The following is a 15,662-nucleotide window of genomic DNA, read 5'->3' on the forward strand; positions in this document are numbered from 1 at the left end:
CCTTTTTTATTTTCCTAAACTGCACGACTAGATGATGCATTGTTCTTTGGACTATTTCCTTTTTTTCCCAAGCCCTGTTCTTCCCCTCTCCCCCTAAAGACCGAGAGACATCGAGAGACAGAGCACAAGCTTTTGCTTTGTGAGAAAAGGAGGTAAGAAGGAAAAATGAAAAACCCACACAACTTTCAATGTCAGTTGCAATCTTCTGAGATTGAAATTCAAAATTGTTTGTGCCCTACCTCGTAGAAGAAAAAAATCCTCCTTTCTTTTTATCCTTTTTTCCATCATTTAGAAAAAGAATGACTCATGAAAGCTGATATAAACAAATAATAGTGATTTCCATTTGCTCTGAGAGACTTAGACATGCAGTAGCCCGAATGGAAACACGGACAGCAAAATTCAGTGGGTAGAGGTCTTTTGCCTCTTTTTAAAAATTTCTCTCCATCGACATTTCAACTCTGTTATCATCTATCTTCTTCCCAACTGTGCAAACTTAGGCAACTTAATCAGCCCCTCTGGGGCTCAATTTTCATGTGGGTGAAACGAAAGGGTTTTGGCGAGAATTAAATGCGGTGTGTAGCACCGAGAGGTTTGGTTCTGGAAAAGTCACTCACCTCCCACTTGGCAACAAAAATCGAACCCCATGTTAAAAAGTGAGACATTGGATTTTTTAATGGCAGGAGGGAGTTCCAAGCTAGGTTGAATTTGGAGAACCAGGGAGAATGCTCACCTATTGAAACTGTTCTTGGAAACCATCATAGTGCCCTGGAGTCTGCATGCACGCCACCCAGAAAACAGCCCGGAAGACTCTGCTTTGGGTTTGCAGATCCACAAATGCACATCCCCCCCAATGCCAGGCAACACAGCATTAAAGCCTCTCTACCCCAAGTGTGAATCTCAGCGCCTACACTTGGTTGTGGGCCAACGCACTTAACCAAATGAAGCCCCCCTTCCTTGTTAGTAAAATAGAGAAAAATAGAATTACCTTGAAGGGCAGTTGTGAGAAAAGGGTAAGAAAATGCACATAAACTGCTCTGAACACAGAAGATGTGCACTAAATATTCACCCCTCCTTTTCTCCTTCATTAGCCTCAATATATTACCATCTAGAAAGTTCTGTTCCTTCCTGGTTTAGAGGATTTAAAGTAAAGCAAAATGGGGACTTCTCTGGCGGTCCAGTGGTTAAGACTTTGCCTTCCAGTGCAGGGGGTGCAGGTTCAATCCCTGGTCGGGGAGCTAAGATCCCACATGCCTTGCGACCAAAAACCCAAATCATAAAACAGAAGCAATATTGTAACAAATTCAATAAAGACTTTAGAAATGGTCCACATCAAAAAGAATATGTTTAAAAAAAATAAATAAAATAAAGCCAAAACAACCCCACAAAGTCTTATAGGTACCAAAACCCACCCTCCACAGAGCTTTGGAATTTCAGTGGCTAGTGTTGAGTCAGGGTGATTGGCACGCAGCCTAGACTTTGAGAGCTCCTGACTTAGATCTCATCGACTCTAGAGGTTCTCATACCCAGCTGCACAGTAGAATCAGGTGGGATGCTTTTGCCAAAAATCCATGCCTAAACTTCATTCCCAGGGGTTCTGATTTAATTATCTAGGTGGGCCGGGTTGCCGTACTCTGCGAACTGTTACTAACCCATCCTCATTTTATATACGAGGACCCTGGGGCTAAAAAAGAGGAAGCGACCCACCCCAGCAGTTAGCTGAAAAATCCAGGATTCCAACCCAGGTCTAAAGGATTCCAATGTCTGTACTCTTTTAACTGCCCTATCAACCCAAAATGATGCTAAAAGGTACTTTCTAATCTCCAAGAGAACTCAAAAGTTGGGAAAGTTAAAGTATCAATACTAAAATGTAGAGCATGATTTTCCTTGGGACGTCGGTCTTTTATCCCAAACTCAGACTGCCTGGGGGAAAGACTTTCCGTATAATGTGAGATTAGCATAGATCCTTTCAGTTGCAGGGGCAGAGACCCAACTAGGATCGGCTCAACAACAGCAAGGAATATTAAGCCCTGACTTTAGGCATGCCTGACTCCACCAGTATGCGATGCTGTCAGAGCTCTATCTTTCTCCATCCCTCCGCTCTGTTTCACATTGTGTTTAGCCCTCATATATTTTTTCATACTTCCAATTGCTCCCTCCGTTTGGTGGGGTAGTTGCCATCTGGCAGCCTTGAACCTATATTGCGTCATCTTAGAAAAACCAGCTAAAGTTATGGCTTCTTGCTCACACAGTGAAACCATGTAGTGAAGACATAGCAAAAGCCAGGGAAGGATTCTGATTGGTCCTCCTTGGACCAATCACTGTGCCTGGGAGGGTTGGGGTGCTCTGATTGGCCAAGTTTGGATTAGCATCCTCATAGAGGTTTCCATTCTTATCGTATAAGACAAGGAACAACCCATCAGGGCATAGGAGTGTGGCATTGCCAAAAAAGGAAAATGTCCCTATGTAGATGAAAACTACAAGTGCATGCGTGCTATAATCCATGACCTTGAATTCCAGCCTTGGGGCTTAATGGCATTATTAAAATGAAAACTTCATCCCAGACGTGAACTGAGTAATACTAGCATACTTCATTTCTTCTCCAAACTTTTCTCTTCACGTCGTGTGCTAGTAAAATTGGGGAAGAAACACTGCCTGTAAGACTCCAAAGCATCACTGAAATTTAATTTACTCAACATAACCATGACCGTAGCCATTAAGAATAAGTATTCTCTCCATCTGGGAAAGTGCTAAGCTAATTTTTGAAACCTTGAGAAAATGAAGACCACAGACATTGCCCATCCCGAAATCGCTCTTTTTTAGTTTGACTGCTTGCTGAGCTAATGGCCCACTGACTGGGTTTTAGGCTTTTGAAAGCCGAGTTCTAACATCATACTATCATCTCAGAGATAGCAGCCTGTCTCTGATCAATTTTTTATTTGTTAACTCATTGCTTCTCCTGGATAGAAAAGTAACACTCCTCTTTTTAATATTAAAAATAAAACTTTAAATCAGGGCCTAATCCAATGCCAAACTGTTTAAATTCACTACCTCCAAGACCGCTTCGCTTCTGGAGAAATCATGCTCTGAAATAAAGGAGGATGGTACTATGGGGAAAGAGTGACATGCCATATGTATGTTCTTTTTTTTAAAGCCTTTTGCGAGCATAGCGGTAAATGATTCATGTGAAACTGTGTACCGTACATCATGTGAGTTCCAGGAACACATCCACCGAACAGCTGTGCTCCTTTCCTCGGGAGGGGCTGCTCTCAAAGGCTCTCTCTCTCTCTCCATCACTCTCCTCTCTGTCCTGTAAGCCTGGTGTGTTGACTCTTGGGGATTTGGAAACCATCAATAAGAGACAGGGCCACGCAAAGACGTTGGGAGTAGGGGTGGTGTCCAGATGCCACTCAAGGGAAGCCTTGCACCCAGGGGCTGCTCAGAAGGCCAGGAGTGCATCCAGCCAAACTTCTGGGTGTTGTTTACTTGTCTTCCACACACAGAGTGGGAAAAACAAAATACAATAAATAAAATACAGTTGGATGCAAGAAGACCCACCAGGATATGGGATTGACTGGAAGAATAGGAAGCAGATCGGTGATGACCTAGGGCCAGGGTGGGGATGGGGGTAGAACAGGGAAGGACTACAGAAGGCCACCAGGAAACCCTTGGGGGTTCACTATTTTGATCTGGGTGATGGTTTCGGTGGTATATACATATGTCCGAACTCATTAAATTGTATACTTTGTGTGTAGTATGTAATTAAATTTGTTTTTCTCCTGTTAATCTGCCTTATTTCATTTGTATTGTTAGACCAGCCACAGGACCTAGAAGGGTAGAAAGAAAATGTTTCCTTCCCAACACAGGAAAGGCAACACTTAGAGTCACTGTGTTTATTTGTTCACAGAAGTGGTGATCCCACACTGGCAAACCATGACCCTCCACTGTCCCATCCTGTGTGTAAAGCCAGAATGACCACTGATAGGTGAAAAGGAAGACTCTTCAAATAATTAGTTATTGGGTTACAGGAAAGCCCAAACAAACCTTTTGGCCAACCCATGCTCTGCAGATGCCCTACTGTGAACTTTTCACCTGTTTTCTACAAGTATGGATTTCGTAACACCTGAGGGATGATAACTGGATTTGTAACCTTATCAGGGTCCCTGGCACTTGCTCGGAGTCTGACTGATCTGGTGTCAAAGCCTGGGTCTCCCATTATATCTCTGGGTGACCCTAGGGATGTCACCTGAAATTCAGGAACCAAAGTTTCCTCATATGATAAAAATAGGATAAATGAAACCACACCCCCCCACCGGCTATGAAGAGAAGTAAATGATGCAATAAGTAAAATCCATAGCGCTATGCTTCTCACGCATCCGGGGTACAAGAAAGCTTATCGTTATTGCCATTGTGATTATTCTTGTTCCAGGTACTTTCTACAGCCTGATAAATTTGGTGGGTTTGGGGGAAAGGGCTCCTGCAGGAAGAAGATGGTCTTGACATTCCTGCCTTCAGAGGGGGAAAGGGCAGGTTCAGGACTTGTGAGTGATCTAACTCAACAGATATGTACATTTTTCTGACTCCCTGGCATGGCTCTCCACTGGGACAATGTTTCTCTACTGACAGATTTCCAAATGTAACGGGGAAAAAGAAAAAAAAATGTATATATTGTTGCTGAAAAAAAAGAAAAAGAAAGACTTCATTGAAAGCCTGGGGGCATTTCAGAAGCAATGTAATCAAATCCATGTCTCTGCTTGAGAATGAGAGTATTTGAGATGTAGTGTGGGTTGGGTAGGTGGGAGTGTGGACAGAGGAAAACACCGTAAACTTGAAGAGCTATGCGTGTCTCTTGTACCACTTTCATGTCTCACCTTGAGGCACTCTCCTTAAATCCCAGGGCCATACATTTTCCTGAACCTCTCTCCTTGACCGATGCCCCAGATGACACTGACTGCTTAATGCCCAGCTGACCAATGAGGATAAAAATCATTTACATAAACTCACCACATCTGATCTGCCACTTGCCTCTATGAAACTCAGTTTCCTTATCTGAAAAATGGGCAGAGCAATGAAACATATCTCAGAAGGTTGTTTAGAGAAAGAAATGAGACCCTGCCTAGGGAAAGGTAGGTTGTGCTTGACACAAAACGGTATCCTTTAGCCATTATTATTATCAGGGGAGAGAAAAAAGTCTCAGGAGAACTCACATGATAAAAGAATCCACTTCTCAGAAAGAGAACGCTCCTATACTGTTGGTGGGAATGTACATTGGTGCAGCCCCTATAAAGAACAGTATGGAGGTCCCTCAAAAAACTAAAACTAGAGTTGCCATATGATTCAGCAATCCCACTCATGGGCACATATCCAGACAAAACTATAATTCCAAAAGATACATGCACCCCTATGTTCACAGCAGCACTATTTACAATAGCCAAGACATGGAAACAACCTAAGTGTCCACTGACAGAAGAATGGATAAAGATGTGGTACGTATATACAATGGAATCCTACTCAGCCATAAAAAAGAATGAAATAATGCCATTTGCAGCTACATGGATGGACATGGAGATGATCATACTAAGCAAAGTAAGTCAGAAAGAGAAAAACAAATACCATATGATGTCACTCATATACGGAATCTAAATATGACACAAATGAAACTATGTTTGAAATAAAAACAGATTCACAGACATAGAGAACAGACGGGTGGTTGCCAAGGGGAAGGGGGTGGAGGAGGATTGGATGGGGAGTTTGGGCTTAGCGGCTGTAAACTGGTATACAGATAATAGATGAACAACAAGGTCCTGTTGTATAGCACAGGGAACTATATTCAGTATCCTGTAATAAACCATCATGGAAAAGAATTTTTTTTAAAGTGGGGAAAAAAAGAATCTACTTCTCAGAACCCATTTTGATGAGACTTTGATAGAGACCTGAGTCAAAATTAAGAATAAGAAGCACACATTTTCCAAATTACTTCGAATTGCCCAAAGATATCTTCTATTTTACTGATGGATAAATATGACCAAAAATGTGTGCGTGTGTGTGTGTGTGTGTGTTGAGTGAGATTGAGAGATTTCTCACACAAAGTAGATACGATTGAACTGAAACTCAATCTAAATAATTTCCCAAACTCCTACAGTCCAATCAGTTGCCGTATTCTACAAACCAAACTCAAACTGGATATTGTGTTCGGCTTCTAATGTCTTGAGCATTTTCTCAAATCTAAATTAGCTATTAAGAATAAAATAAAGAAATATGCAAGTAAATTAATTAAATAAGCAAAGCTCTTGGCGACTAAGATTTCTTCCAAAGGAACATTATAAGTTATTCCAGGTGACACTCTCCAGCCTTTGTCTTATAAATATTCATTCATTCAATAATTTTTAATGAAGCACCTACGATTAAAAGTCCAATATAGTACTCATGCCTCTTAATAACCTGGCCCCATTTAACCCCTTCTTCCCCTCTCATGAGTTCCAGGATTTAGTTGTACCAAATAACTTAATCCACCAAATACTCCAAGGCTTACTTTCACCCATATGCCCAATTTCTTTTGCTTACAGGGTAAATTCTTACACACTGTTAAATTCTCAACTTTGAACTATTAAAAAGAAAATAGCTTAAGTGACTCAAATAGAGCAAAAGACTTGACTCGGCTAATATGCTTCAGGGACCATCTGAACTTGGTAACTCAAGGCAAGGTTGGAATTCTATAGGGTGAGGACAAGGGAGGGGTACATGACTTCAGGAACAGATTGGACATGTAACAGTTTTCACCTTTAACTTCTGTAAAGGTATGGTTGGAAAAGTTAGAGATTTTTCTATTTTATCATGCCTCTTGTGCAGGAGTGTTAGTGATCCCATTCTGATAACTATCCAACAGTGCATTAAAGAGATTGCAAGCCTTGAAATCTGTCAGTCAAGTTCAGGAAGAGGAGAGGTGGAAAAAATAGGGAGGAGAAAAGATTCAAGGGTCAAAGTCAAGGGGAATGCTCTATTGTGCCTATTTTGTTTTACAGTTCTCCTCTTGGTTAAGTTTAACACCTTTCATTGTTGACTAAATGGGTTAGGAGAGAAAACAAGGTTACAGGGATGTATAGGACTCAGGAACAGACCAGAGTTGGTTGAAGGGGCTGTTTGTTCTTTGATCTTTAACTCCTCAATCATAGCTTGCATCATCTGTCTGGACAGGGCAATACTGTTGATCTTAATTAATCATGATGGAATATACTTGATGAGGGCTATTTCTAGCAGGAGGAAAAGAAAAAAAAAGATCCCTAGCCCTTGGGGGAAAAAATGCACATCCAGGACTGTAGCCCTCTTGGGACTAACCGGGAAAAAATATCCCTTCCTCAGCCACCTAAAGCTGATCCATGAGTCCAAGAAGCCAAGACCGTGTTGTTCATTTGGCAAATGTTCTGGTTGGCTTCACAGATGGTGATTCAACAAAAAGATACAAGAAAGTTTTCTGGGAATGTACGCAAAGCAATCATCACTGATGACGTTGCATGGGTCTCCTGTAGATACCAGGAGGCTGTCCAATGTCGGCTGATGATGGGAAACTGCCTTCTGGAGTCCCTGCATTTCTCAAGCAACTATGTCAACATTTGTACTGGCAATCTTGGTAGCTTGTGTGACTTGATAAATGATAACAAATATCTCACCAAAAAAATCTGCAACTAATATTGAAGTTACAGTGAAAATTCAATGCTTCCTTCCAAAGATTAGGCAAAAAAAAAAGGATGTCTGCTTTCATTGCTTCTATTCAATATCGCATTAGCGGTCCTAACAAGTGTAATAAAATAAAATAGAATAAAAGTTATAAAGTTTGAAAGGAAGAAATAAAACTCTACTCACAGATGACAGGATTTTACATGTAAAAAACTCACAGATGACAGGATTTTACATGTAAAAAACAGGATTTTACATAAAAAAACACCAAAAAAATCTGCAACTAATATTGAAGTTACAGTGAAAATTCAATGCTTCCTTCCAAAGATTAGGCAAAAAAAAAAGGATGTCTGCTTTCATTGCTTCTATTCAATATCGCATTAGCGGTCCTAACAAGTGTAATAAAATAAAATAGAATAAAAGTTATAAAGTTTGAAAGGAAGAAATAAAACTCTACTCACAGATGACAGGATTTTACATGTAAAAAACCTAAAGGATTCTACAAAAAAAATAGATAAATTCTAGAATAAACAAGTAAATTTAGCAAGTTGTAAAAGATAAAATTAATATACAAAAATCAATTGTATCTCTGAAAACTAGCAAAGAACAATTGGGAAAAATATCATTTACAAAATATAAAAAATGCAAAACATAAAATACTTATAAACTTAACAAAAGACATGCACCAAAAACTGTAAGATATTGCTAAGAAGGATTATAGAAGACTTAAAATATGGAAACTATGCAATGCTCAGGTATTGAAAGACTCAATAGTACTAAGATGTCAATTGTTTCTGCATTTATTTACAGATTCAGCATAATATTTTTCAATATCCATAAAAACATTTTGTAGAAACTGACATGATGATTCTAAATGTATATTGAAATGCAAAAGACTAAGAAGAGCTTGAACAATTTTGAATAAGAACAATTTAGAGGAAAAAAAAGTTGAAGGATATACTCTAATTGGATTCAAGATCTACCATAAATTGACAGTAAGAGGATAGACATACAGACCAGTAGAATAGAATAGAAAGTCTAAAAATACATATGTGAACAAATGGTTTTTGACACAGGTGACAAAGCAATTCAATAAGAGTGTTTTCAACAACCCCTGATAGTAAACAAAACAAAAATCTTCACCACTCCCCCACTCTTATTGGTTGAGCTAGATCACAGACTTATCCCAAAAGCTAAAACAATATTCTAGAAGAAAACATAAGAGAATATCTTCATGACCTTGCAGTAAGCAATGATTTCTTAGAACACAGAAATACTAACTATAAAAGAAAAAAAACAGAACCTGATCAAAATTTTAAATGTCTGTTTATCAAAGGGTGCTAAACATATCATAAATAGGCAAAACGTTGACTGGGATAAAATATTCATATAAATATATGTGACAGGGCTTCCCTGGTGGCGCAGTGGTTGAGAGTCCGCCTGCTAATGCAGGGGACACGGGTTCGAGCCCTGGTCTGGGAAGATCCCACATGCCGTGGAGCGGCTAGGCCCGTGAGCCACAACTACTGAGCCTGCGCGTCTGGAGCCTGTGCTCCGCAACAAGAGAGGCCGCGACAGTGAGAGGCCTGCGCACCGCGATGAAGAGTGGCCCCTGCTTGCCACAACTAGGGAAAGCCGTTGCGCAGAAACGAAGACCCAACACAGACAAAAATAAATTAATTAATTTAAAAAAATTAAAAAAAATATATATATATGTGACAAAGAACTTACATGCTGAATACATTAAAAAGAAAAAGCACATACAACCCAATTTTTAAAAATGGGCAATAGATTTAATCATATACGTCACAAAAGAAGGTATACCAAAGTTCAATCAACTCAAGAGAGAGTGTTGAACATCATTAGTTACGAGAGAAATGCAAATTAAAAGAAATATGAGCGCTTCTGGAAGGATGAGCATATTTCTATCTTTATAGGCATATGGGTTATACAGGTACGGGAATTTGTCAAATGTGGTCGATCTGTGATCACACACTGTGCATTTCATTGTGTATAAATTATACTTCAAAAAAAACCACCTTGGTATATTTTTAAGAGGCATTTCAATGTTCTACAGGTCATCAACCCTCAGAAGAATCAAAATGGAATTTCTGAGCATTGGTTCACATTCTCATCTCTTATTCTAGCTGAAGGTCTGAACAATGTGTTTGGTGCTTAGAATAATGAAATACAGTCCCCAACTTACAATGGTTAGACCCAGCATTTTTCGACGTTATGATGGTGCAAAAGCAATGTGCATTCAGTAGAAATCATATTTCAAATTTTGAATTTTGATCTTTTCCCCAGCTAGCAACATGGAGTCTGATTTTCTCGTGTGATGCTGGGTGTGGCAGTGAGCCCCAGCTTCCAGTCAGCCACGAGATCTCAAGGGTAAACAACCACTACCCTTACAACCATGCTGCACCCATACAACCATTCTGGTTTCCACTTTCAGGACAGCATTCAGTAAGTTCCATGAGATAGTCAACACTTTATTACAAAGTAGGCTTTGTGTTAGATGATTTTGCCCAACTGTAGGCTAATGTAAGTGTTCTGAGCATGGTTATGGTAGGCTAGGCTAAGCTATGGTGTTCAGTAGGTTAGGTGTATTAAATGTATTTTTTTAATTCTCTATATTAAGCACTTTTATGCATACTTTCTTTTCTTTAAAATAATTTCTATAGATTTATTTATTTTTATTTATTTTTGGCTGCACTGGGTCTCCGTTGCCGCACGCGGGCTTTCTCTAGTTGCGGCGAGCAGGGGCTACTCTTTGTGGCGGTACGCAGGCTTCTCATTGTGGTGGCTTCTCTTGTTGCGGAGCACGGGCTCTAGCCGCGTGGGCTTCAGTAGTTGTGGTGTGCGGGCTCAGTAGTTGTGACGCACGGGCTTAGTTGCTCCGTGGCATGTGGGATCCCAGGGAAGTCCCTTAAATGCATTTTTGACTTTTGAGATTTTCAACCTTCAGGATGTAACCACAACATAAGTCAAGGAAGACTAAAGTCAGAAGGTCAGAATGTCATTTCTGTGATGGGACTGTAGTGAAAGAGATTCCCTTTTGAAGCTGGCAGAGTCATCCTTTATTAGTCTGGGAAGAGGGCTAGAAGTTGTGCCCATCAGTGGGTACTCTTGCTGGAATATAAGTGAACTCTTCCCCAAATTTACAAAGAGGTTGAAGGCAATTCACATAACTTGTCTGTCGTAAATATTCCTTCTGCCTTCAGATGACCTACAAAAAACCTCTACTGAAAGTTGATGAGTCTGTTCTGGCTCTACCTCTTTGCCAAGAAATCATATAGAAGAGAAATCAACCCATAAAAGTTAAAAAAAAAATAGACTGGGGGGGCGGGTACAGATTGTAGAAGATTTAGAACTCTATTCATACCCAGGATGACTTATTTGGCTCTGAGCACGCTCCATAAAAAATACAGTGTTATTTTCATACATTAGTTATAAGACAAACTTTCCCAAAATGATGCAGCTCGTTAGCGAAGGATATTTCTCAGTAGATTTGTTATATTAAAAAGGCGCTGTGTCTACTATGCTAATCAACTATGTTGTACTAAAACTCCACGTAGATTAATTAAATGCATTACTTGCCAAAAGGAATGTGATGTACATACAGCACGCGCGCGCACACACACACACACACACACACACACGCACACACACGAGCCTTATAATAATGGAAGGGTGTAAATTACTAAAAGTCCTCTCTCCCTGAGCCAAATGCTTTTTTAGTTCCTGCCTACATGATTTTAAACAGAACTGAATGAAACAATCCCTTCACAGCTGAGCTGAACACTTCTGCAAATAACAGCACGATGATATGCTTGTGTCTCTGGGTCTAAAAGCACTTTAGGTGTCTGGCACTAGGGTGAACATTTGCTTCAGATTTTAGTTTTAACCTGGGATTGTAGAAATGAGTCTGTCACCTGCCCTCACCATCTCTCCAAGAAAAATAAATGTCCTAAATGAACTCTTTGTGCCCACCAAACCCCCAGCCCATCCAGGGCAAATACTCGCGACTTGAGTTTAAGAACCTGTAAGAGAAAGAACTAAGGTCACTAATCATTCCCTACTCCTCCCTTCCCCTAAAAATAAGTTGATCAGGCAGCTGGATTGTTAAGAATCATCCTTTGCAGTAAAACTCCACCCCTCACTCAAGGCACACAGAGGGAAGAAGACCCCAGAGATGGGGCTGGACAGGGCAGAGACACTAGTTCCCGCATTTCTTTGTCACATCCTTGTTGAATGACTTTGGACAAGCTAGTTAATCTCCCTGTGCCTAGTTTTCTCCTTTGTAACTGAGACTGTTGTGAGGGTTACATGAGTAAATTTCTGGGAAGTGCTCAGAGCCGCCTACCACAGAGGGCTAAAACATTCTTAGCTTCTGCAATCCCGAATGCCTTAGCCTCCCGCTCTGTTCCGTAACCTACATGGTCTCTAGAAGACCTCCCAGCTCTAGCATCCCAGGACCATTTGGCCATTCACTGCATTCACTCCCCCAGGCCACCATCCCCACCCCAAATCTCACACCTGGAAGCTTACAGAAGTCCCCTTCTCTGAGTCAAATGTCACTCCACCTACTTCCAGGATACAGCTGGTATCATTTCCTGATTGCAGGAAGTGATGTTGCTGTGTTTAAGAACGTAAGATTTGGGGGTTTCCCTGGTGGTGCAGTGGTTAAGTATCCGCCTGCCAATGCAGCGGACACGGGTTCGAGCCCTGGTCCAGGAAGATCCCACATGCCACAGAGCAACTAAGCCTGTGCGCCACAACTACTGAGCCTGCGCTCTAGAGCCTGAGAGCCACAACTACTGAGGCCCGTGCGCCTAGAGCCCGTGCTCTGCAACAAGAGAAGCCACTGCAATGAGAAGCCTGAGAAGCCTGAGTACTGCAACCAAGAGTAGCCCCTGCTCACTGCAAGTAGAGAAAGCCCGCGAGCAGCAACGAAGACCCAACGCAGCCAAAATAAATAAATAAATTTATATATTAAAAAAAAAGAACATAAGATTTGGAATGAGACAGAACTGCTTTCGTTAATCAGCTTTGTAATTTTTCAAGAGACTTTGGGAAGGCATCTCAGAGCCTCAGTTTCCTCTTTGGTTAAATGGAGATAATAAGAGTTCTGGCATCAGAGTGCTATTGGAAGGATTACATTTTCTACATGTGAATGTAGAAAATATTTGGCACCGTGCATTTTAAGCAGTCCCTAAATAATTTTAAAATACATAATAATAGCAGTGGTAGCACTGCCAAAAGAAATAAGTATTCATGCACTCCAGACAGAAATAAAAACATAGAAATTTAAGGAAATATAAATACCGATGCTTGAAGGGATGACAGGTAGTATAATAAAGTATTGAACCCAATTCTGTCATTCTATAGCTTTGTGACCTTGGGCAAGTTTCCTGTGAGCCTCAATTTCCCTATTTGCAAAATTTATACAATGTCACCTACCGTAAGCATTGGGCGCTTATCATGTAGGATGCATGAGCTATATGGAATCTGATGTAGTTAGTCTCAAGGACATACTTTGGTCCACTGCTGTCGGTCCCGTGCCATGTATGGCTTAGGGTTTCCATGTGGGAATAACTTCCTGGCATACAGTCATTACTGAAGGATCCACTGACATTGGTGAACAGCAAGAGCAGGAAACACTGACATGTAAAATCAAAGAGTAAACTTTCTGGAACGTGGACAGGAGCGCATAGGAGAAAAGGGGTTATGAACAAATCAGTCAGTCTTGCTGGCTGTTCTTGCCCCGTTACAAGGGTGTGTTCATGGCCCTTTCTGCTGCTCATCATAAGTCATTCTTGAAAGTAAAATAAGCACTAATGAGTTTACATGCATAGCATATGCAAATACTATGAGTGGTGTTCCAAGAAATAGCAAATTTTGGAAGCAAAATAAATCGTTAAATAGTCCATTTCAACGTGTAATTCTTCGTAGGGCTGTGAATCTTGCTAGGAGCTATAATCACTGCATTATTCAAATACTATCCAATAATGTGCACTTGTGTATTCCAGGGTTTGAATATTCACTGTAGGCTACAGAGGTTTGTAAGACAAAACATACTTGGATAGATATATAGAGATAGATAGAAAGAAAAATAGATATGGATAGATGATAGATAGATATAGATAGATAGATAGATAGATAGATAGATGATAGATAGATAGGATGATTCATCTCTAAGGGAAGGGGCGGGCTTCCCTGGTGGCGCATTTGTTAAGAATCTGCCTGCCAGTGCAGGGGACACAGGTTCGAGCCCTGGTCTGGGAAGATCCCCACATGCTGCAGAACGACTAAGCCTGTGCACCACAACTACTGAGCCTGCGCTCTAGAGCCCGTGAGCCACAACTACTGAAGCCCGCGCACCTAGAGCCCGTGCTCCACAACAAGAGAAGCCACCGCAGTGAAAAGCCTGCACACCGCAATGAAGAGTAGCCCCCGCTTGCCACAACTAGAGAAGGCCCACGCGCAGTAACAAAGACCCAATGCACCCAAGAATAAAAATAAAATAAAATAATTTTTTTTAAAAAAGGGAAGGGGCACATATATGAAACAACATGAGCCCTGACACCCAACTTTGGGTGTTAAAACCACCCCAAGACGTGTTTGGTCTCTTCTTTAACAATTCGACCAATGACAATGCAAAAGGAAAGGCATTTTTCCATGTCTGGACCATTTTGTCACAAAAGAAAGATCAGGATATTGGATTGGGCACTGAATGTCTTGCGCTTTAAAGTTTCAACTTAAGAATGATAATTTTAAAATACTAAACATCTGAGGAATTATCTCTCCATTTTAAAAGTGATTTTTTTTTTAAACTGGCTTCACTCACTTTATTTTTCTCATAGAAAACTATGTTGTGGCTACCGCTGGAGCCTGGGTCCTCTGCATGGAAACTCTGATGTGGGCCTTTACAAGATGGTCAGTGAATTCCTGATACGGAGACTTGGTGAACACCGTCTCTTTCCAGAGATCAGGAGTGAGATAACTGTAGGTCTTGGAAATGGCATCGAAAGTGGTCTTGGCGAAGTTGCCCAGCGTGGCGATGCAGCCCCTGGCAGAGGTGTAGCGGTCATCAATTCCAGCCATCATCAGTAGCTTCTTGGGCACAGGGGCTGAGATGATGCCAGTGCCCCTGGGGGCAGGCATGAGGCGCACCAGCACAGAGCCACAGCGGCCAGTCACCTTGCAAGGGACAGTACGGGACTTGCCAAGCTTGTTCAACCAGGAGCCTTGCCGCACGGGGACAATGGAGAGCTTGGCCTGAATGACGGCCCCACGGATGGCAGTGGCTACCTCCTTAGAGCACTTGACACCCAAACCAACATGTCCGTTGTAATCCCCAATAGCGACAAATGCCTTGAACCCAGTCCACTGGCCAGCACGGGCCTGCTTTTGCACAGGCGTGATCTTCAAAACCTCGTCCTTGAGGGATGCGCCCAAGAAAACGTCAATGATCTCAGGTTCTTTGATGTGCAGAGACAAGAGACAGATCTCCTCCAGGGACCTGATCTTCATGTCCTTGACCAGGCGGCCCAGCTTAGTGATGGGGAGCCACTCCTTGCCCTTGGCCTCGCCTCCACGAGCTCCGTGGCTTTCAGCCCTGGACCCGGACGCCGCTGACAAAGCCTCCATGGAAGCCACCGCTGCCTCCCATTCCAGGGCCCCCGGGGCCTCCGGGCCCATCGGCAGCACTGACATCATCCGCCATTTGGCATCTTTACGGAGAAGAAGAGCTAAAAGTGATTCTTATTTGAAATTTATTTTTGCTGATGATTTCTATGATGAAATGTCTGTATCAGGAACTCTTACATATTATTGAAATATCTAATCTTGTCACAATATATCAGTTCCTAAAAATGCATGATAATGCATTTTTGTTACAGAAAACCTCTAAGCCATCTCCTATAACCCTATCGGTGAAAAAAAATGATCCACTTTTTATCATGATGGTCATCTGTTATTGTTTTTAA

General features: G+C 41.4%; 1 pseudogene; it reads right to left on the reverse strand.

Annotated features, from left to right (window-relative positions):
- Positions 1-14,539: 14,539 nt before the first annotated feature.
- On the reverse strand, positions 14,540-15,400 carry LOC132438762 (small ribosomal subunit protein uS5 pseudogene; annotated as a pseudogene).
- Positions 15,401-15,662: the final 262 nt, after the last annotated feature.

This window comes from Delphinus delphis, chromosome 15 (assembly GCF_949987515.2).
Source record: "Delphinus delphis chromosome 15, mDelDel1.2, whole genome shotgun sequence".
NCBI lineage: Eukaryota > Metazoa > Chordata > Mammalia > Artiodactyla > Delphinidae > Delphinus > Delphinus delphis.